The sequence below is a fragment of the Molossus molossus genome, unplaced genomic scaffold, assembly GCF_014108415.1.
Source record: "Molossus molossus isolate mMolMol1 unplaced genomic scaffold, mMolMol1.p scaffold_m16_p_21, whole genome shotgun sequence".
In the NCBI taxonomy this organism is placed as follows: Eukaryota; Metazoa; Chordata; class Mammalia; order Chiroptera; family Molossidae; genus Molossus; species Molossus molossus.
Window position 1 is genome coordinate 27788825 of NW_023425357.1, and position 22635 is coordinate 27811459.

The 22635-nt window shown below is 44.3% G+C and overlaps 1 long non-coding RNA gene across 1 annotated transcript in view; it reads left to right on the forward strand.

Moving 5' to 3' along the window:
* Nucleotides 1-22635, forward strand: part of LOC118638533 — a 116951-nt gene that overhangs the window by 17328 nt on the left and 76988 nt on the right. The window contains exon 5 of the long non-coding RNA XR_004961107.1: nucleotides 227-379. This is a non-coding gene — a long non-coding RNA (uncharacterized LOC118638533). The remainder of the gene's footprint in view (nucleotides 1-226; nucleotides 380-22635) is intronic.

Consider the following 22635-nt stretch of genomic DNA (forward strand, 5'->3'; position numbering starts at 1 on the left):
ATCCTGCCTGCAGCTGGTTAAGGAATAGTCACCAGGAATCAGGCTGATGGACACCTTCTCTCCTCCACCTTCACTAGCTTGTGGCGGGATCACTTGTGGGCTACCCACCTTTTGATTAAATACTCCCAGGGACGTGGACCTCATGACCTGACAAAACGATGTGTCCCCTTGTGGGACAGTGTTGCTATTATTCCTCACTGTAGCCGTCTGACTTTGTCTTTCCTAGTACCCAGGAGCATCTGCAGCTATTTATTTGTTCATTCATTGGCTGTCTGGGCCTCCTTCACCCGATACATGTAAGCTCTATGAAGACAAGGAACTTCTTGATCTGGTGAACATTTGGTTCTGCTGTGGATTAGCCGAATCAAAAGATGAAAAGGTGAGTTAAACGGTTCCCTGCTTGAGCCAGACAGCTGTCCTGGTGCTGACAGTTTATGTGTGTAGTCAGTCACCTGTTACCTCCAGCCCTAGCTGGGCACTCACACAGAGCAAGTATCCTGAGGTGTTAGGAAGGATATAGGTTTAGGAGTTAGAAAAACCTGTGTTAAAATTCTGCTTTTCCATTTGCAAGGGCCTCTAGCAATGCACATGTCTGAGTGCAACTGCTTCAGTCTGTGGACTAAGTTTAACTATAGGGTCATATCCAACTCAAACGTTCTTGTGAAGATTAAGAGAGTCTTTTTCTAAAGTACTTAGCAGTGCCCTGGCAAGTTTTGCTCAGTGGATAGAGCATCGGCCCACAGACCAAAGAGTCTCAGGTTTGATTCCAGTCAAGGGCATGTACCTCAGTTGCAGTTTGATCCCTGACTGTGGTTGGGGTTGTGCAGGAGGCAACCAACTGATGTGTCTCTCTCACATTGATGTTTCTCTCACTCACTCTCTCTCTGTCACACTCTATCTGAAGATAAATGAAAAAATATCCTTGGGTGAGGATTACAGAAAATAAATAAATAAAAGACAAAAAGTACTTAGCAGTGCTTGGCACATAGGTGTCAATAAGTGTGTTTTGATTTGCATTGAGAAGGCCAGGTGATTATTCCCAGCAGAGTCAGGAGAGACCCAGGGCCCAAGGGGTAGGGATGCTGGACCCTGTGTTTTTCCAGAGGTTGTAAGACTGGAACGACCTGCTCATTCATTCTTGACAGCGGGGTCAGTCCCGCGGGTCTCCAGGAGCGTGCCCGTGAGGCGGCAGCCTCCGTACAGTGGGCCTCTGCTCGTTGGCCAACCGCCCCACTTATTTCATAGCATAATTAATTTCAAACATGCATTTTTTTCCAACTTGTAGCTGCCTGGATTTTTAAACCGTTTATTCCCCCAAATGTGCCTGGATCCTGGATGCCGTACAAACGCCACACACACACATGCACACACACACGCACACACACGCACACATTGCAGGCATTTGTCTGTCACTGTCCTAAATTAAGAACAACTCATAGTCAGTGTAGATATCCCAGTTTAATAAACAGCAGATCCCCCAAATGTCAGAGTGTCTAGTCTTTTGCAAAGTCTTGAACTTGTGGTTCATATTTGCGACGAAGGAAAAAAGTGGTAAATGACATGAAATAGAGAGGGAGGGGCTGTTGTGGGAGCAGATGGGTTACTCACTGGGCCAAGAATGTGAGGACAAGTGGTTTCGAGCCGCTCTCCACTGTGCAGCTGGACCTCGCACAGGCCGCCTCTTCTCTGCGGGCGCCGCCTGGGGTCCTAGGTTCCCATTAGGACAGCCTGGACGGGTGCTTTATGATGAGCGGTTAGCTGCTGAGCAACAGGGATTTTCTTTACCAAGATGTGTCCAGAGTGGAAGAGCATCCAATTCATAAAAAAATGTCAGTTTTCCAGGGCCCAAGGAAACCTCATCTCTGTCTTCATTTTGGGAGGCAATTCTGACCATGGCTTTTACTGTGCCCAAACTGTTTCTGTGGGGATTGTTCATGGGAAGATCTTTTTCTTTTAAATTTTGTTTTCTTTATTGATTTTAGAGAGAGAGGAAGGGAGAGGGAGAGAGAGATAGAAACATCGATGAGAGAGAACATCTATTGACCGCCTCCTGCATGCCCCCCACTGGGGTTTAGGCCCACAACCTGGACATGTGCCCTGACCGGGAATCGAACGGGCAACCTCTCGGTGCATGGGTCGATGCCCAACCACTGAGCCACACCGACTGGGTATGGGAAGACCTTTTAAAGGAGGGGGGTTAGGGGAATGGACATGGCACAGAAGGTGATTCTAGGCCTGGATCTTCCATAACCTTGTATGGGTCCTAAAAGAGTTCATTTCCTGCCTCTGGACCCTTGTTCGCTCACATCTGATCCGAGGAAGGCTCTGCAGCAGCTGGTCTGCACTGTGGTCTGGGCAGCACCGGGAGATGTCGAGGTACTGAGGCTCTGGACCTTCCACCTGCGCTCGGACCAGAGCGACGTCACCGTGGCAGGATGAATGAGGGCCTCCAAATGGGCCCACGTCCGATCCCTGGACCTATGCATAGGTTTTCTTACAATGCAAAGGGACTGGGCAGATGTGGTTAGGTGAAGGATCTTGAGATGGGAGGTTATCCTGGGTCATCCTGGTGCATCCCGTGCAATCACAGAGCTCCTTACAGAAGGGAGGCTGGAGAGTCTGAGGGAGAGGAGGGTGGGGTGAAAGGTACAGAGAGAGGCTGGAAGGTGCCCCGCTACTGACTTTGACGGTGGAGACAATGCAGGTGCCTCCAGACATTGGGAAAAGGCACACACACACAGACACACACACACAGACACACACACAAGGATGGTCCTAGAACCTTCAGGGAGGAGTACACCCCATTGATACGTGATTTTAGGTCTTGTGACTTCCAGATAATACATTTGTGTTGTTTTCTGCCACTGAGTTTGTGGATATTTGTTATAGCAACTCTAGGAGATGATGCACTCCCCTTTATTTGATTTACACATTGGAATGTCACAAAGATGTCATCTAAGGAAGGATTTCAGTGGTTAAAATGCTTGAAAGTGCCTGGCTGGTGTGGTTCAGTGGCTGAGCATCAGCCCATGCACCAAGAGGTCCTGGTTCGATTCCTGGTCAGGACACATGCCCAAGTGGTGGGCTCAATCCCCAGTAGGGGGTGTGTGGGAGGCAGCCAACTGATGTTTCTCTTTCATTGATGTTTCTATCTCTCTCCCCCTCTCCCTTCTTCTCTATTTTACCAAAAAATCAATTAAAATATATTTTAAAAAAATATTTGTAAGGCCACAGGAAAGTTGGTCCCTGAGGTTTGTTTCCATTTGAAACAACTATAACTGACCCCTTAGTTTCAAAGGACAACTCTAGGGACAAGAATGTGAACCCTTGCCATCCACATGGGGGTGGACGCACCCATTTTGTCGCATCCTTCACCATCGTCAACTCAGCTTGCCTCAGGAATGGCTCTTCTCCTCCCTTTGGTCAGCCAACCCTCAGGGCGTGAGGAGGACCTTCTGCCCTTCTAGGATGCCCGCCCCGGGAGGGTAATGAAGGAGCTGTTTCCTCTCCTCAGAGCCAGCTTCCTGAGCCAGCTCCAGGAAGCAAATGCTCTGTCAGGATGCTTCTCTGATCACCCCTGGCAAGTTCACTGTAGAAGTGCAAACTCCAGGAGGCCAGGGCCCCTTCGTGTTGCTCCCCACGGAGTTCCCTATGCATGGCCTGTTGGAGATGCCCAGTGCCTATTTTTGGAATAAATAAATGGATAAAAGACCACTGGACCTTGCAAAATGGTGCAGACACCTTTGAAGGCAGTTTGGCAGTTTCTTGAAAAACCAAGTTTAGCCTTATCATAAGACCCAGCAATCACACTCCTTGGTATTTACCCAAATGTATTGGAAACTTATGTTCACACATGAACTTGCACACAAACATTTGTAGCAGCTTTATTCATAATTGCCAAAACTTGGAAGCAACCAAGATGTCTTTCAGTAGGTGAGTGGATAAGTAACTATGGTACATCCAGGCAATGGAATATTATACAGTAGTAAAAAAAGAGCCATCAAGTCATGAACAGACATGGGGAAACTTAAATGTATACTGCTAAGTGAAAGAAGCCAATCTGAAACGGCTACTTACTGTGTAATTTCAACTATATGGCATTCTAGAAAAGACAAAACTATAGAGATAATAGGAAGATCAGCACTTGACAGGGGAGGGGGAGAGGGATGAGTAGGCAGAGCATAGACAATTTTTAGGACAGTGAACTATTCTGTATGATACTACAATGGTGAACACATGTCATTATACATTCGTCCAAACCTGTAGAATGTACACCCCCAAGAGTGAACCCTCAACTCTCATGTGAGCTATGGACTCTGGGCAATGATGCTGTGCCAGTGTGGGTTCATCTGTTGCCCCTTGTGCCACTCTGGTGGGGGATGTTAACACAGGGGAGGCTGTCCATGTGTGGGGACATGTGGAAACTCTCAGTGCCTTCTGCCCAGTTCTCTGTGAACTTAAAACTGCTCTAAAAATGCAAGTCTATTTTTAGAAAGCTAAACTAATAAGACCCCCAAAATCCATGGGTCTACCTGCAAATTTCTAAACAGACCGTGATGTTTTGTGCCTCTATGCCTTGTAAAATCTGGTACCCTGAGAGGGGATTCCTTTTCCTCATTCTCTTACCTTCTTTGAACATTTTTTTCTCCTTTTCCAAGATTTTTCTGAAGCCTTTTTGTCTCTCCCCACACATATGGCCGCCACCTTGGCTAAGTTTCAAGTCCTCAGTCCCCTCCGAGGGTGGAGCCTAAGGCTCCCCAGGCAAGAGTCCCTGCTGCGCTGCCATTGGCTGTACTTGTTCACATGACCCACTGGCTGTGAATTCTCGAGGCACTAAAACATCCTATATGTCTGTAACCCTAAGATCCAACATGGTCTCTCACACATGGCAGGGCTCTGTCAATATTTGTTGACTGAGTGATTGAGGTTAAAAGACTTGAACATCAAGATGTTTACCCTGTATTTATATAGCAGTTTAAATTCAGCCGACTGTCTTCATGTTTAGAGATTTGTAAATAAATCACTTAAAAGAAACTTGGAGAAGAAAGTAATGATAACTCAAAGTCAACAGAATCAATCATGTTTAATTCTGCCTTCCTTGTTTCAGAATAGGGCTAATTAGAGAGAGAGAGAAATGCTAAGGCAATAATATCTCTGGTTTGCAGCAAGGCATATGATAGTCATTGGGAAAATCAGAAAAATATGGCTGGATTATAACACACTGAGCGACAGAGTTGGTATCCAACATGAGGTTGATGGCCCACAAGTAACTGGAGGTGTTTGATCAGCAGAGAGAAAATAAGAACATTCAGTCGGAGCATTGTAGAAGGGGGTAGAACATTAGATGGGATATGGGACCAGGAAGGTTTCTAATCTTTCCTCCTGTCCCAAGAGTCTATGGTCTTACAAAAATATGTATATTCAATCTAGGTACCAGAATTCTCAGATAGGAGGAAAAAATACTCTCAGAACAACAGCAGTTCTATAGTCTTTTAGGACCTTATTAGCTTAATTCCGGCCAGTTATTATTATTTTTTTATAGCTTTCATGAGTCTAATTCAAAACACATTGAGAAGTCAAACCTTTGCTGGGCTTGAGAATGTAACTAATAAAAAGGCAAATACATCAAGGTTGCCAAACACTGCAAAAGAGAAGTATATGACACCAGCTCTAATGTGAGAAATTGTAGAGCCTTATTTTTGTTCTCGTTTTGATAGGAAACATAAGGGCTGTCTCATGCTCTTGGAGAAAAGCCCTTGCAATACCTCGCAATGACTTAAGAAAAAAAAAAAAAGCGTTATTATCTAACGAGAAGACCCTTCCCATCGTGGCAATGAGCTAGGTATAATCCAGCACTGACCTTCTCTCTGGGGAGCTCCGTGCAAGGCCGTGCCTCTCATGTTTAGTGTCCTTTGGCAGCCAGGGAAACCTCAAATCCTGTTGATAAAACAAAACCTCACATCGCAGTCCCCAAGGTGATATTGAGGTCAGGTGGCTGCAGAGAAGCTGTCACGAGGGCCAGTGTGGAGCTTGGGGTAAAGACCTCCTCTTCAGCAGTATTGTCTGGCGCCCCCTGCCTCCTCATTGGCTGCCCGGTCAGTGCGCATGGGGGCAGCCAAACCAGGTCCCCTTCTTAGACCTGGGTGCGGGCCCTGCAGGCACAGAACCCACCTGCCCAAGCCTTTGGCAGACGGATGGAAGGCTCTGCCAAGTGAACAGAGGCTCCTCCCGTCTACCCTAAGTGAGATCCATTAAGCATATTTGAAGTATAGTTTTATATTTTATTGGAAAAATCTAACCAGTGATCTTCACATAGTGGGTGCACAATCAGTATATATGTTGGATCACATTTCCTTGTTGAATTCCATGGCCTTTTAAGAATAACCCTGGGCTACCTGGAGAACAACTTTCTACTGCTCTGAGTCTGGAGACGAAAGTTCTCAGTGGCTTCTGAGTGTGGTCTCTTCCTAGTGCCTTTAACCTCACACCTGCCTGCTCCTTCCACGAACAGGGCTTTCTGCACACACAGCTCCTTCCCCCTGGAACACCCTTTCTTTCCTTCCCCCCTGGCCAACCCCGCTCACCCTTCAGACCTCAGCCCAGCCGTCAATGATGCTGGAGAGCGTCCCCTCCTGTCCCTGTCACATCCACACACTGTGCTCTGGGAACACCACCTACCTCTCCGGGGGGAGCATCTGGTGTCGTTCTAATTTTCCATTCACTGGGAGACTAGGGATTAATGACCATCACTTCAACTACAGTGCGGTTGACACAAGGGCCTCTGTTGTTTTGCCTCTTTTATCTCTAACATGTTGCATAGTGTTTAGCACATCCTGAAAGCTCAATACATCTTTGGTGAATGAATGAATGAATGAATGAATGAATGAATGAGTGAATTTGCTCTAGTCACTGCCATCAGCTGCTTGATGCACACCTCTCTGAGCTTCAGTTTTCTTCTATGGCATCAGGGTAAGAATCTGTCCTTCCTACCTCACACAGCTTTATTTGAATCCTGTGAAATACTGCACAGAATTTGGCATATTGTGGCAACTCAAGTATTTGCTGAAATAAATGGCTGGACTTAACCCACTGGGCTGTACCTCACCTTTGCGATGTACCTTACATTCCATATTTTCTCTCCACCCAGAAAACATCTCATCCTGTACTTTCCCCACTAAATTTTACTTCTTGATATCCCCCCCCCAAGTCTTCCATGTCTTCTAGGCTTGGCCTAAGAGTGGATGACGATCCTAGCTTACATTTGTATATTTCTTATAAGTCTGCAAATTGCTTAGCAGCCCTGTTCGTACATTCCATCAACAGTAGTGGATTAAGCAATCCTCTGGTATATTCACATAATGGAATATGACACAACAATGAGAAAAATGATTAAAGCTACTCACAGCCATATGGTGAAACTAATAAACATAATGTTGAGTGAAAGGAGGGACGTGAAAGAGTATATATTGCATGATCTCATTCATATAAAGTATAAAAAGAGGCATAATTAACTTTTGGTATTAGAATCATCAGGAGAGTGGTTACCCTTGGTGGAAGATGGTATTGGAAGCGGGCAAAGGGAACTTCTGGGGCATGCTCTGTTTCGTGACCTGGGTGCAAGTTTCAGAGGTACACTTGTTCTGGGGGGCTCACCAAGCTCTTCCTGCTCAAGGGCACACTCTCTTTTTCCTCAGTGAAAAGCTAATGGCCCTGGCTGGTTTGGCTCAGCGGTTAGTGCATTGGCCCGCGGACCGGAGAGTCCCGGTTCGGTTCCCGCTAAGGGCACGTACCTCGGTTGCAGTTTGTCCGCGGCCCCGGTTGGGGTCGTGTGGGTGGCAGCCACTCGATGTGTCACTCTAGCTGAAGATAAATACAAACATGTCCTCGGGTGAGGATAAAAAAAAAAAGGAAAGCTTATGAGTTGCATTTCCATGCATGACGTAATGTCTATCTGACCCCTGAGAGATGCACAGGGCAAGTATGTTTCTTTCCGTGTTAGAGAAGAAGAGAAGGACCCTGGGAGAGGAAACACTTTCACGGAGCTCACATCCGTCCGACGTGTGACAGCTGAGATGGAAGCCCCGGGGTTCTTAGTCTAGAACTCTTTCCATGAGACCATATTATCCTCCGCAGGTAACACAACACTGTTTAAATGTGCACAACTCCCAGAGGCCCAGCAGGAGTGGTCTGAATGGTGGAAAACTTAGGTCATTGCTGAGGGGCTTACCTCGGATTAGGTAGGCTTTCTGATGCACTGCAAAGCCCACCGTGTTGGTGGCCGCCTGCTGGCGGTCTCGCTTTCCTGGGGAAGTCGAACGCAGGGATGTTCGAATGGTGGGCGCTCCTGCTCGTAGCTCCTCCCACAGCTGCCGAGGGCTGTATAGGGAGGTCCAAATGAGTCCCAAAGACTGAGGCAATGACATGGAGGACATATGCAGAATATGACACCATCGCACAGATGTTCAGCAGCTGGATCTCTCTCTAGCACATTCGGTCAGGTCCCAGATGAACTGATTCTCTGTTTGTGTTCTTCCCTTCAGCACTCCATGTGCTAATCCTTGCAATGGGAAGGCACAGTCTTGGCTCGCACCTCATCACAGAAGGCTCACTGCAGGAGAAGAGATTTTGCAGGGCCCTTTAAAGACACAGGGGGCTTGGTGGTTGACGGAAGGAAAAAGGTTCCAGATGTAAGTACACTATGGGAGTGTAGTCCAAGTTCACAGGGAAACAGCCTACAGGATCCCATGGGTGCAGAGGACACACAAAAAGGACAAGGGACAAGGAGAGAGATGAGTCCTCTGCTTCTGAATGTAGAAAATGTACAGATCTCACGAGGTTGTAGTTTAAAGAGCAGAGCTTGGGCCCACCAGCTCCAGGGCTAGAACTCAAGGTTCTCACTTATATTTGTTTGTTTGTTTGTTTATTTAAATCCTCATCTGAGGGTATTTTTTCCATTTATCTTCAGATAGAGTGGGAGGGAGGGAGGGAGTGGGGCGGGGCGGGGGGAAAAACATTGATGTGAGAGAGACACATCCATTGGTTGCCTCCTGCGTGAACCCAGCCAGGGCCGGAACCAAACCCCACAACCAAGGCACATGCCCTTGACCGGAATTGAACCCGAGAGTCTTTGGTCCATAAGCTGATGCGCTCTAACTGCTGAGCCAAACCGGCCAGGGCAAGAGTCCTTACTTCTAGACCAGTGCTTTCTAGTTTAACCATCTGCCATGTGACCTTGAGCAAGTCGTTCTACCTCTCCGAGCAGGAGACAGTGCCTGATGCTGGGGCTCGAGGCTGCGCCCCTGGAGGAGTCTGACAGCACATCCTAGCAACGACAGCCTGTTTGTGGATAAGGAACAGAAAAACAAGTTTGAGGGATCATAAAAATATGTTCCATTGAAGGAAAAAGTGAACATTCCACACTTTCCTTTGCAAAAACAAAGGCCACATACCTCAAAATATTTGATACATCCCATCTATGTAGAACCCCCATGAAAGGTAAATTCATAGTGTTCTTTGGACTCTCTCTTTTTAGGAACGGAGAGGATTTTTATTTGCTTCTGTATTGTTTGATTTTCTTACTTTTTTCTAAAGTTGCATCGTGTCATGGAACTCAACTTGGACCCATTTTTGTGTTGGCTTCATTGAAAAAAAAAAAAAAATATATATATATATATATATATATATATGCACATTTTTTTTTTTTGAAAATTGAGGTTTCCTGAAATCTGGTTTTATTTTCCCAATAAAACACCAAAAAATCCATATTTTGATTTTTTTTCATATACATAATTTGATTCTTCATGGATGTTAATAAAAAGGCCCCTGTGTCATAAAGAAAAATGTGCTTATAACCCCTCACAGAAGTTCACTAATCAGAGTTTGTATTCTTTTCACACAAATACCCCAACCTGCCAGGTTTTCAACATATTTAGGGCAGTCCAGCACACATTTGTGGACATTCATCTTCGATGTTGAGTAGGACGCCTTAGCTGTCGTCCACGGGTCTCACATCTCTCAAAGCTTATGTTTTTACCTCTGGATGGCTTCAATCAGCGTGATGGACAGGAAGCACTGGCTGTTGAAAGTGGGTTCTATTCTGGTGGACTACTGCTTATTTTGGCCGGGTTTCTCCCTTGCAATCTCATATTTTATCGAGTGCATAGTTTCCTATCAGCTGCAGACACCAGAGTCACCAGCAGAGAAAAAGTCGGGAGGCAAGTCCTTGACAGAGGTAAATTTGATTGCGCTTAAAAAACCCCGACCAACACACACCATATGCTACCATCCAAAGGAAGACTTACTTCACGGTCTCAACTTTACGGCCTTAGATTTCATCATGACATGAAGGATGTGGAAGGGAAGTCCATTTGGATGATAAGGGGAGGATAATTTGTACTGGAAAATTATTTGCAATTGTGATAAATAATCCCTGGCACATAATAACAGAAAATCTCAGCCCTTGAACTGAATTATATATGTTTGTATTGCATAAACAAGGTAGAAAATACATTTTTTAAACTGCTGTGTTTGCAAAGTTCTTTCACTTCCAAGGCATCCTCGTTAATAATCATAAAGAAGCACATTTCTAAGCTCAGAATCACATTAATCTCCCCACACGTGACCTGGTCATGCACTTTGGGGAGAATGGATGGGATGCAGTTGCCTTTGTGTGTAACTACGTGTTTTTTCTTGTTTTCCTGGTGGATGGCTTGGAAATGCAGAGTAGGGAAGACAGATGGGGAAACAAGTAAGATAAAAAATGAGTGTTTCAAGAAAATTGAACTTTTTGTGGTTAATCACTATAGCAGTGATGGAACAAAGAAATGAGTGGAGTGTGTGTGTGTGTGTGTGTGTGTGTGTGTGCGCGCGCCTGCATTCAGGGAAGGTGAGGAGGGAGTAATGTTTCTGTTCTTACTCATGAACCTGACCATCATATCTGGAAGAGTTGATGGGGAGACTTAACAGAACTTTACTTTTGAAAGCCTATGCTTATAAATGTTATAGAGTTGGACTTTCCAAGAGGTGGAGGTTATCCAAGGGTTGGGGGACAGGGGAATGGCTATATACAAGAAAGAATGTGAGGATTCCTCAAGGAGGAGATGGGGATGGCAGTAGGGGAGGAACTGAGGTGATGAAGCAGAGGAAAGATGAGCTCAACAAGCAAGGTTGGTTTCTGCCTGCCTTCATGGACGCCTCCTGGTGGAGGGTAAACCCTGGGTGTACATGGTGTCTAAGTGATGCCTGTGGAGATTGGACACTAAGTTTGGAATCTTGGGAGAACTGAGAGTTCCCTGTGGTCAAACGAGCAGTCAGTGGAGAAGCCTGCTGAGAAGAATGTATTTTCTGGCAGGTGCTGCCATGTTGAACTACTGACAGATGACCAGGACCCAGCGGAGGTTTGGATGATTTAGCTGTAGGACAAGGGTAATGATGCAAACCACCTTGAGGGCTCACGATCATGCCCCAAATCCATGTTCGTAGAATCACACCCACCCTGCTACCCTTCTACCCTGTCAGCTCTGCTTGTACCATTTATTTTATTTTATTTTATTTTATTTTATTTTATTTTATTTTATTTTATTTTATTTTATTTTATTTTATTTTATTTTATTGCTTTGACAGAGAGAGGAAGAGAGAGAGAGAGAGAGAAACATTGATGAGAGAGAACATTGATTGGCCGCCTCCTGCATGCCCCCCACTGGGGATCAGGCCCACAACCTGGGCATGTGCCCTGACTGGGAATTGAACTGGCAACCTCTTGGTGCATGGGTCGATGTTCAACCACTGAGCAACACTGGCCGGGCCTATTTATTATTTTAAGGTGCTGTAGAAGATTGTGTCTGAAGAAGGGACCCTTTTAATAGAAATCAAAGTTTGAGAAGCATTAGTTGAGTTCAACCTCTGCATTTATCAGAGGCAGAAAATGAGTCCGAGAGAGGTCCGTCTTTGTTCAGGGAGTAGAAGGGAATCTAACCTGAAGCAGTCTCCAAATAACACGAAGGGGTGAGACCAGATGCATGGGAGGGGCAGATAATGCTATCTTGACTCCTCACAGGTTATCAGGAGGATCGAATAAGATCTAGTGTATGAGATCACTTAGCACATAATCAAGTTTTATTACCTCTGTCACTTACCTGTTGAGTACATTGATCAATATGTATTTATTAAGCATTTATGACTATTGCATAATCTGTCCTGAGTGATCCTAAACATGTACAATAGAATAATTTCAGGAAACAAATGGTGAATTGCTTGCAGGTTGAATTCTACAATCTGACAAAGGAGAGATTACCTGGAGCTTGGTACACAAAGAGGACTCTAAGGTTTCATAGAAAGAGCTCACCTGTGGTATACGGGCAGTGGAGGTGCAACGGATATGGGAGGAAAGGGGAGAGCTTGGAGTCAAGCTAAAGTGTGGCTAAACTCTAGGATCCTAGACCAGAAGAAAGTCTGGGGACCTCTATTTCAACTTCTACCCAGCTGTAGGAAATTCCTGGGTGTAATCACTCTGGGGATTATCTGCTTGAGCTCTCAAGGAACTCTGGCCTTATATTATCTTTAACTCATGCAACCTTATACACCGAGGGTTATCTCCACTTCCGAGGAGGACAAAGCTCAGGGATGTTCAGGGACCTGCTGGTCTGCTCAGGCAGTAAGGTTACACTTTGCAAGTGGATTTGAGCAGTTAGGAACTAATGCTTTGAAATCACACAGGTCTGGCTTTGAACACTGGCTTTGCCACTCATAGTTGGGCAATTTATGTAACCACTCTGAGCCTCAGTTTTCTGGTGTATAAAATGGGATCATAACTTACATCCTACATAGAATTACCATGAAAATTACACTAGAATTGCAGCGTTGTGAAGCTCTTTGAAGTGTCTGGTTTGTTTAGAACCTGACAAATGATGTGTTTTCAGTATCAGGGGGGAGAGAGGAAAGGAACTGAGACTGGAGTCTGGGAATATATGTGACTTTGAGGGGGAAAGTGCCATTATAAGGGATAGCGGATTCAGGATCGGATGCTGAGTTTAGGTGTTAAATTTTGTCTGTTGCCCATAGTGACACACTTGTCTTTCTGTGTTTTGCTAGGGGTCCCTCAACCTCAGTACTATTGATATGTTGGGGCTACATAAAATCTTTCTTGAGGGAGGGGGGGCTCTCCTGTGTATCCTAGGATATTTAGCAGCATTAGTGGTCTCTGTGACTTGGATGCCAGCAGCCCTTCCCTTAGACTTGTGACGATCAAAAATGTCTCCAGACATTGGCTGGCGTCCTCTGGGGAACACACCCGACCCTGGTTGAGAAGCCTTGGGGTAGCGTGGCCTGTGCGCCTTCCCCTGCAGCGGCACATGAGGCTCCCCGTGGGAATCTCAGCCCAGACTCTCCCAGCATCTCACAGCTGGAAAATCCTTGCACGACTTCACCAGGAATATGTAATAACAGCCCAAGGTTGTCTTTTTTTTTTCCCCCCTCCTCTTAATTCTCATGATTGTACAGTGTTTCTTTTCAGTTTTCAGCTCTGGGAATTTGTCTTTTCTCACTCGCCAAAGCCACAGCTCAGAACACCCATCAGAGAATGATTAACACTGTCTGTCTGCACCGGAGCTGTTGAACAATTGCAAGGTGTAGACGTCCCGAGGACCGTTTGAACCACGCTGTGACCCCAGTTAAAAACAACATGGTTTATATTTTTTACTATAAGAATTTCATGGGGAATATTTTTCTTCATTTTGTTTTCTTTTCCAGCTGCTAGAAAAACTAACATTCTTTGTCTTCGTGTCCTGTTCTTCTCTTTGTGTCGTTTTTAGTGATCACTGGGAATTTCAGCGCGGGGTTCGGGAGGCCTTCAAGGGGTCACCTGGTTTAGACATGTCTACATGGACATGGAGTACAGTCCAGCCCCTGTGGGAGTGGGGTGTGCACTCTAGGGTCTGGGTCCCTGGACATTCCCCTTGGTGGGAAGAAGGAAACTCGGATGTACATTTAGGGAGGAGCCAGAGGGCTCTGCTGTTAAGCATCCAGCTAAGCCGCTCACTCCATTGTCTGTTCACAAGGCAGTGTGTGCGATAGGAGTGATAGTTACTATGCTACAGAGAAAATGAATGGGGCTCAGAGAGAGAGAGTCAGTGATCCTATATCTCACAGTTTGTAATCCCAGCTGGGATTCAAGCCCAACTCTCTGATGCCACAGCCTGAATCCTTCCTAGTAGTCAGCGTGACTTCCTCAAAGACGGAGACTTCAGTGATAGGATGTTATTCAGCCTGCTCTCATCATTTCGTTCCTTGAATATTAATGCCACTGGGGCCTTAAACCCATGGCTAGACTCCTCTGTAAAGGCTGGCCGGGAGGAGCAGGCAGAAAGCTGGAGTCACCGAAAGCCAGCAGGTGACCAAGCAAGTCGGTCAAGCCTGGGCTCATCTTGACATGTACACCATATTCTCCAGCTCCAGGATTTACTGCTAGTGGCAGTCAGGGGAAATGCAGAGGCAGAGAGATCATCAGGGGTCTGGATTCAAACCCAGATCTGTGTGACCCTGGAAATGTTATCTCTTGGTTCTTTCACCTTTGAAATAGTTTCGTGTGTTTGGTTTTCAAATAAAACCTTTTCAACCATAAATGATCCCTTGTCTCCTTCTGCTCCACTTGTTATTGTTATCAGGCATCAATATAGATTTCTCCACCCACCTCTTCCTACCTGTGGCCAGAACCTCAGCCCCTTACGCCGGGGTGATGCATCTCTTCCTCGCTGCATTGGTACCATCTGAGGTCCGGCCAGCGCCAAAGGAAGGTTTTTTCACACAATTCTCTGGTCCTCCTTCTAAGTTGAGGGGACCCTCTCTCCCACCCTGACCAGTTCCTCAGCACTGCTGCCCAGAACTCTCCCCTTCCCTCTGCGTCCTGCCTGGAACAGCTTCATCCACTCTGCTAGGTGAGCTCCAACAGTGGCCATGTTCTTCGTCTCTCTCAGGACTTGGGGCAGGCAAAAGAGGTGCTGACCCGGGCTTGCTTGTCTTTTTTCTCTTTATTTACTCATATTTGAATGAACAAACCCACCTCTCTTGGTTTCATGATGGTAATTGCAATTGTCTCCTTATGCAAACAAGTAGGCATGGTATGGCGAAAATGTTCCCAACATATTATTTTTTCTCTTTATTGATTTTTAGAGAAAGATGAAGGGAGAGGGAGAGAGAGATAGAAACATTGATGAGAGAGAACATTGATTGGCCACCTCCTGCATGCCCCTCACTGGGGATTGGGCCCACAACCTGGGCATGGGCCCTGACCGGGAACCAAACTGGCTGTTTGGTGCATGGGTCGACACTCAACCACTGAGCCGCACCAGCTGGCTTATTTTTATTTAATATAGAAAACATTTCCATAGGGCTTTTTTTTTTTTTTTTCCAGGCATGTTCTATGTCATATAGTCCTTGTGGGAAAGCAAAGGGTCAGGTTGTTTTGTTATCTCCATTTTGTAGGTGAGGACACAGGCAAGCAAGGGGAATACCTGTCTGAGGCCACACAGCAGGAACGGGGTGGGACACTGACTCCCACGTCCGTGATCTCAACCATGGTGCACACTCGATAGTTCTACGAAAAGTCTTACAGCGGTATAAACCCATTAATTTATTGCCAGATGTAAAATGTGATTTAACTGCTTATTAAAAAGGATAAAATTGCATGAAATTGAGACCTGACTGTATTTCTGTTTCTAGAGAAGTGTACATCTCGGTGTGTTTGAGCTCTGAGAGCTTCAGCCCGGGGAGCCATGAGACTTGCAGACCCCCACTGGAGTTCCCTTCAGCAGTGTGTCTGGGAGGAAACCAAGGCCCCATGCTGAGGGGCTCCCGGAGCTCCCCTCTGGAGGCCTCTTCCCTTGTCAGGTTTGGAACGGAGGCACAGGACCCCCAGTCTCATCACCCTACCTGCCCCAAACAAGCAGATTCAGAATCAGCCCCCACAAACCTCCTCGACTGTCCTACTGTCCCTCCCGACTTCACCTGCACAGACCTGGCAAAACAGATCCATGGGCTTTGTCTGTTGATTTCACAGTTGGTCATTTAATAAAATCTCAGCATCGCTCGGCCAGTGTGGCTCCGTGAATTGAGCGCCATCCCATGGATTGAGACGTCCTGGTTTGATTCCAGGTCAGGGCATGTGCCCAGGTTGTGAGCTTGATCCCCAGTAGGGGGCGTACAGGAGGCTGCTGGTGGATGTTTCTCTCTCACGTCAGTGTTTCTATCTCTCTCTCCCTTCCTCCCTAAAAAGTCAATGAAAACATATTAAAATAAATAAATAAATAAAATATCAACATAAAACTCCCAAATAAATTTACAAGAATTAAGTAGTTAGATATTTAAAAAACCCAAATTATTAAAAACTGTTGATTTATTTTTATTTTTAAAGTGATATATACTCATTGTGAGTGGTTAGGGGGAAAAAAAATCAAAGAGTACAGAGAAGAGAATAAAAATTAACCACAATCCAACCAATCATAAATATTCCCTATTAATATTTGAGAGTCTTTTCCTCTAAGGATAGATTTAGATATAGATATAGACATATAGATATATAGATATATAGATATATAGATATATAGATAAAGATATATAGATGTAGATGTAGATAGATGTAGATATATCTCCTCATGTATGTGTATCGTGTATTTATACAATTTGGTATCCCATTGTATAAACTAGTTTTAATCATGTTTCTTTATCCAACTTTTTATCAACACTTTCCCATTCCATTAAATAGTCTATTAAAGCACCCTCTTAAATGGGTGAGCCAGTTTTAAAATTATTCCTCTGCTTGTTGGATGTCTAGCTTATTTCCAACGTTTACACCAAAATAATAAACATTTTTCTATATATGTCTCTGTTAGAATTTTTTCCTTTTCTTTGTGTGTGTGGATAATTTTGTGACAAAGTACAGAGGGAGAGAGATAAGTCTAATTTTCTCAGGATAGATGTGGGAAAATCACAGGGGAAAGCAAGGGATATGCTTTGTTTGCGAAGGATTTTATGCATCTTATACAATTATTTTCCAGACAATTTGTACCAATTTGGACTCCCATGAGAAGGGAGGGGGAGGATGTATTCCAGTGCTCCTTTGCCAAAAATCTTTGACTTTTAAACACGCAGTTTGTTTGATAAGTAAAAAAAAGAAAATCTCATTTCAATTTGCATTTTCTAAATATTCCTGATGAGATTGAGCATGTATTCACGTTATTTGGTCACTTTTTATTTACATTTTAGGTATTATTTAAAGTGCTCTTTCTTATTGCCACTTATATATCTTATGTGAAATGTCCACACTTTTTATCAAAGTTTTCCATGTGGGATTTTGTGAGTTTTCTTAACTTTTTAATGAGTATATTTCTGAGTTTACTTACCTCTATTTATCAACTTTTAATACGTTTACAGATAAGAAGGTCTGCCAATGGTCTCTCATAGCGAGTTTAAAAAATGCTTATGCCTGGGCATATCTTGGTGAAATTTAGAAACAGATAGTTTATTTGTCATCGTTTTGAAAACACTGCAAGTTGGATATTGTAGATTCTATGCTGATGATGCTCCCACGTATCTCAGGAAACAAACACATCATATTGTCTTTGTCTTTCAGTTTGTTTTCTTGGAGATTTCCTTAACCTTTCTGCACTTTCCTGGATGTTCCCTTATTGTGCTTATTTTATGGATATTATAAATTTTTGAATCTCTTTGAAACATTAATAAAATTTTGCCTTTAAAATGATCTTCTGGCCCTGGCCAGGTTTTCTCAGTGGTTAGAGCATCAGCCTGCGGTCCAGAGAGACTCGGGTTCAGTTCCCGCTAAGGGCACGTACCTCGGTTGCAGTTTGTCCCCGGCCCTGGTTGGGTCAGGGCCGTGCAAGAGGCAGCCACTCGATATGTCCCTTTCACGTTGATGTTTCTCTCTCTCTTTCTCTTCTTCTCTCTCTCTCTCTCCCACTCTATCTGAACAAAAAATGGAAAAATATCCTCAGGTGAGGATAAAAATAATAATAATAATAAAATGATTTTCTGTTCCTTGAATTATCTTTACTTCCTCCAGGGTCATTTCTTATTCTATTTATTGTGTCTTCTCTAATTTTTATATTATAACTTTTATCAACTATCTAATGATTGATATTTAATGCTTAACTAGGGTTTTGAGTGTCAGGGTGGTATGTGGACAGGTGGGTGTCACATTGGGTGATCAGAAGACAGTGAGAGACCATTGCACCAGGGAGTACTAGATGCTGTGATGTGAACAAAGATAAACTCAGCCACGTGAGGTGGAGGGCATCTGCATAGAGAATTCAAATAAGTGTTTCTTCCCACCATGCACTTCTCCATTTCCATGCTATATCTAATTCTAATCCTCAATGTTACCTGGTTTTTACAAGTTCCAACACTTCACAGGGTCCACTCCTCTGGGATATAGCTCCTCTCACTCTCTACAGCAGGTGTTCCTGGAGCCCGGACTCGGCCCCTCCGCCTCGCCACTGATGTCCACTGTGGTCGCATCACGGTTCATGTTGGTTTGAACTCACTTGACACTGACACTGACTCACCTCAAGCATGTGCGGTGTTTTCACATTTGCTCCATACTTTTTCATTCCTTGTTGCTGTCAAAAAGTGCCCATCATCAAGCAAGTGTGAGAAACCTATGAGCTAAAGGACTAAATGTCTTCAGGGACAGTATCAACCAATGGGTGACGGGAGTGAATGAATCAATATTTCTCTTAGTCTTCGGGTGGACAACTCAATTTCAACCATCCTCAGAAGATCTCGGTGGGACTGAGCTTCAGCTGTTCTTTTTTTTTTTATCCTCACCCGAGGACATTTTTCGATATTTTGTTCAGATAGAATGAGAGGGAGAGAGAGAGAGAGAAACATCGACGTGAAAGGGACACATCGAGTGGCTGCCACCCACACGACCCAACCAGGGCCGGGAACAAACTGCAACCGAGGTACATGCCCTTAGCGGGGACCAAACCCGGGTCTCTCTGGACCGCAGGCCGACGCTCTAACCGCTGAGCCAAACCGGCCAGGGCGAGCTTCAGCTGTTCTTGGTGGTTACCTTGGCAACCTCAATGAAACACACTCGTATCCTGGCCTCTCCTCTGTTTCTCCCTCTCCTTGGTCCCTCACTGCTGCTCCCTGGTTTCAGTCCATCTCAAACACATTTCTCAGTCTTCACTTTCAGGAATCCGAGATTCCTAAATAATGACCCTTCCACCTTCTTCTTTGTTTTTTTTTTTCTGTTTTCTGAGGACCCCTCTCCCATTCTCTTCAGTATTGTGGAATTACCATCAGAAACAATATTCACTAGCATTTTGGTGTGAACCCATTAAGGAGAGTTTGTAAGTATTATTAAGTCAATTGATATTCTCTCTCTGCATTTTAAAAATTGCTCTGGAGTTTAGATTATACATTGATATATACCTTTTGAGGGTAGGATTTATGTTAGTTTCTGCAGAAAAATCAAAGATTATCATTCACTGGGCCTGATTCAGAAAATGTTGAATAAATAAACACACTCTCAATAGCCTTCAGCCAAAAACCACAGAAATTCACCTGTGGTTGAACAAAATAGGGCTTATTAACTTGTTATAATGAGGGAGAGTGTACACCATTGGGAATTGTGTATTTTCTCAGGAAGAGGGCATTCACGAGGACTCACTAGATGCTTGTGTTAGGTGAGTGTGTGTGTGTGTGGGGGGGGGGGTGGTGCTCTGGAAAATGGGCTTTGTCCTAGATTGAATGTTGTCAGAATGTAAAGGTAACCCTATGATTAGATACCTTAATAATTTCTATCTAGAAGGCAGGGGGAGCAAAGCAGAAGCCCAACCTATAATTGGTAATGAAGTAGCAACCACTTGTATTTGCCAGGAAAGTATGATGTGTGGTCTTTTAAATGAATGAATATCATCATCATCGTCATCATAATTTTTTGGACAATGTAGTTGTTTTTGTCTCTGCTTGGCCCTGATTAGGGAGTGGTCTTGAATCTTTCCCCATCCCTGTCATTTCCCCAGGGTTGGTGTTCTGTAAAATCATTTGTGCTCAGTAGGAGTATATCACAATCTGGCTGCAAGTGCCCAGAGTCTCCTACCAATACTGAGGTGTGCCTGATAGTGCCGTTCCTGTCCCCAGCTATCAGGAGCTGCCTCTTTCTCAACCTTAATGAGAGTTCTTTGCAAACTGTGATGTGATGCAATTTCCATGCAAGTTTGCTGCGGCAGTAGTACGTTACTGATATTAGCAGGCTTTGGAGTCTATAGCACACTTGAATTTGGTACTTTAGTTTTTCCATTCACTACATATGTCTTTACTATATTAAGCTCTTTGAGGCTGATCCAATCCATATAAATGGTAATCATGATCTTCATGGAATTATTCTTTCAGGTAGTAACTAATATGATAGAATATGTCAAGTACCCAGAAGACTGACCTCTAATAGGCACGTATACACTGTAAGTTCTCTTCCTATCCTTTCCCTTCCTATTTTTGATGAGAACATTCTCCTGAACAACCATTGTCCATAAAGGACCTGTCTGCACCTGAGAAACTATGAACACATCCCTCCCCACACCTCCAGTAAATCGACTCTCCTGTCCTACCTCCACCTAGACTTTCCTTGTCTTCCTCTCTGACTTGCTTATGTGGCTAGTTTTCTCTCTGACAAACATTTGGAAAGCTGAGACCTTTTTATTTCCCCCTAATTCAGATTTATATTGCATATGAAATGTTTTGGATGTCCCCCCCACTTCTTTAGAAAGCTGGTAATAATTAATCCTGCCGTACTTGCAACAATGGAAAAGTTGATAGACGTTTTAAAGGCTGCAGAAACCCAAACACAATCTAAAGTGTTGTCTCAAAATAATATGCTTGTGACAATAATGCATTGCATTTAACTTTAAGCATCAAGTTCTAGCGCATAATTTTAGCTAATTAAAAAATACAAAACGGGTTTAGAAAAATGGGTGTGACCCTACAGTTGTGTGATAGAGTTTATGGACAGAGTTCTCACACACAACAAATTTGCTCGGATGACTTTAAGCTGTCCGGGAAGGAGATCCTGAGCAAGGATTTGAGTGGAAGCAGTTTACCTGGAGAGGAAAGAGACACCAGTAGGGGGTTGGGTAGTTGAGATGGGAAAGGAGACAGCTCATGAAGCATGCGTTATCAAGTCACGAACTCCTATGACCACTGCAGCTTAATGTCACTGGGAGCCAGTGTGGAGCAAAGGCATCCATGGGTCTCTCTTGAGGGGAGGCAGCTGGAACATTTATTCCCTAACTCGCTCCAGTCATTGGTTTAGGGAATTTGTTTCCCAGCATTACAGGTAGGCATTTGCAGGTGGGCAGGTAAAGTCGGCTTCAATAACCAGAGAAGGCGTTCTGGTAGAAGCCAGTGAGCACTGTCGTAGTAAGGGTGGGGACATAGGGTTGGGAACCAGTTGCTACAGGGCTGAACTCATGTTTAACTGAGTGAGATGTGACTTACCAGAAAGGTCTTATTTGAAAGGTAAACAGCTTTTTCAGGTGCATTTTCAGGGAGCAGCATAGCAGTGGGAAAGACCTAGGATCTGAAGTCAGCAGGCTTGTTTCCAACTTTCTCAAGTTGGCTATGATGGTTGGCTTCTCTGAGTTCTCGTCCCCTTGTACCACCTGAGACCATAGCCAATGTCAAGCGCAGGTACAAAACCCAGCAAGGAGCAAGACATTTGGTAGGCATTCAGGGAGCTGTAATGTATTTTTTAATTTTACTTTACTCATTTTTTTATTTTTATTGTTGAGAGTATTACACATTATCCCCCTTTTTTTCCCTATTGACCCCCTCCTTCCCACTCCCAACCTTCTCCTGCCTTCCCCACATTATTGTCTGTGTCCATTGGTTATGCACCTAAGTTCTTTTTTTTTTTTTAATTTTTAATTTTATTTTTGTTACAGATGTTTCTCCTTTTTTACCCCATTGACACCGTCCTCCCCATTCCCCTCCCGCCCCATCCCCGACTTTGTTGTCCAAGTTCTGTGGTTTATCTCTCCCCATCCCCCTACCCCCTCTTCTGAGGGATGTCAGTCTGTGCCCTACTTCCATGTTTCTGGATCTACCATATTCCTCAGACTGTTATGTTCATTATATTCTGTATATAAGTGAGATCATGTGGTATTTGTCTTTTTCTGCTTGGCTTATTTCACTTAAGATAATATTTTCCAGGTCCCTCCATGTCGTCTCAAAGGATAAGAGATCTTTCTTTCTTACAGCTGCATAGTACTCCATTGTGTATATGTACCACTGCTTTTTATCCATTCATCTACTGATGGACACTTGGGCTGTTTCCAGATCTTAGCTATTGTAAATAGTGCTGCTATGAACATGGGGGTACATATATTCTTCCTGATTGGTGTTTTAGGCTTCTTAGGGTATATTCCTAGAAGCGAGATCACTGGGTCAAATGGAAGTTCAATATTTAATTTTTTAAGGTAACACCATATTGTTTTCCATAGTGGTTGCACCAGTCTGCATTCCCACCAGCAGTGTACTAGAGTCCCCTTTTCTCCACACCCTCGTCAACACTTGTTTGATGATTTGTTGATGGCAGTCATTCTGACAGGTGTGAGGTGATAC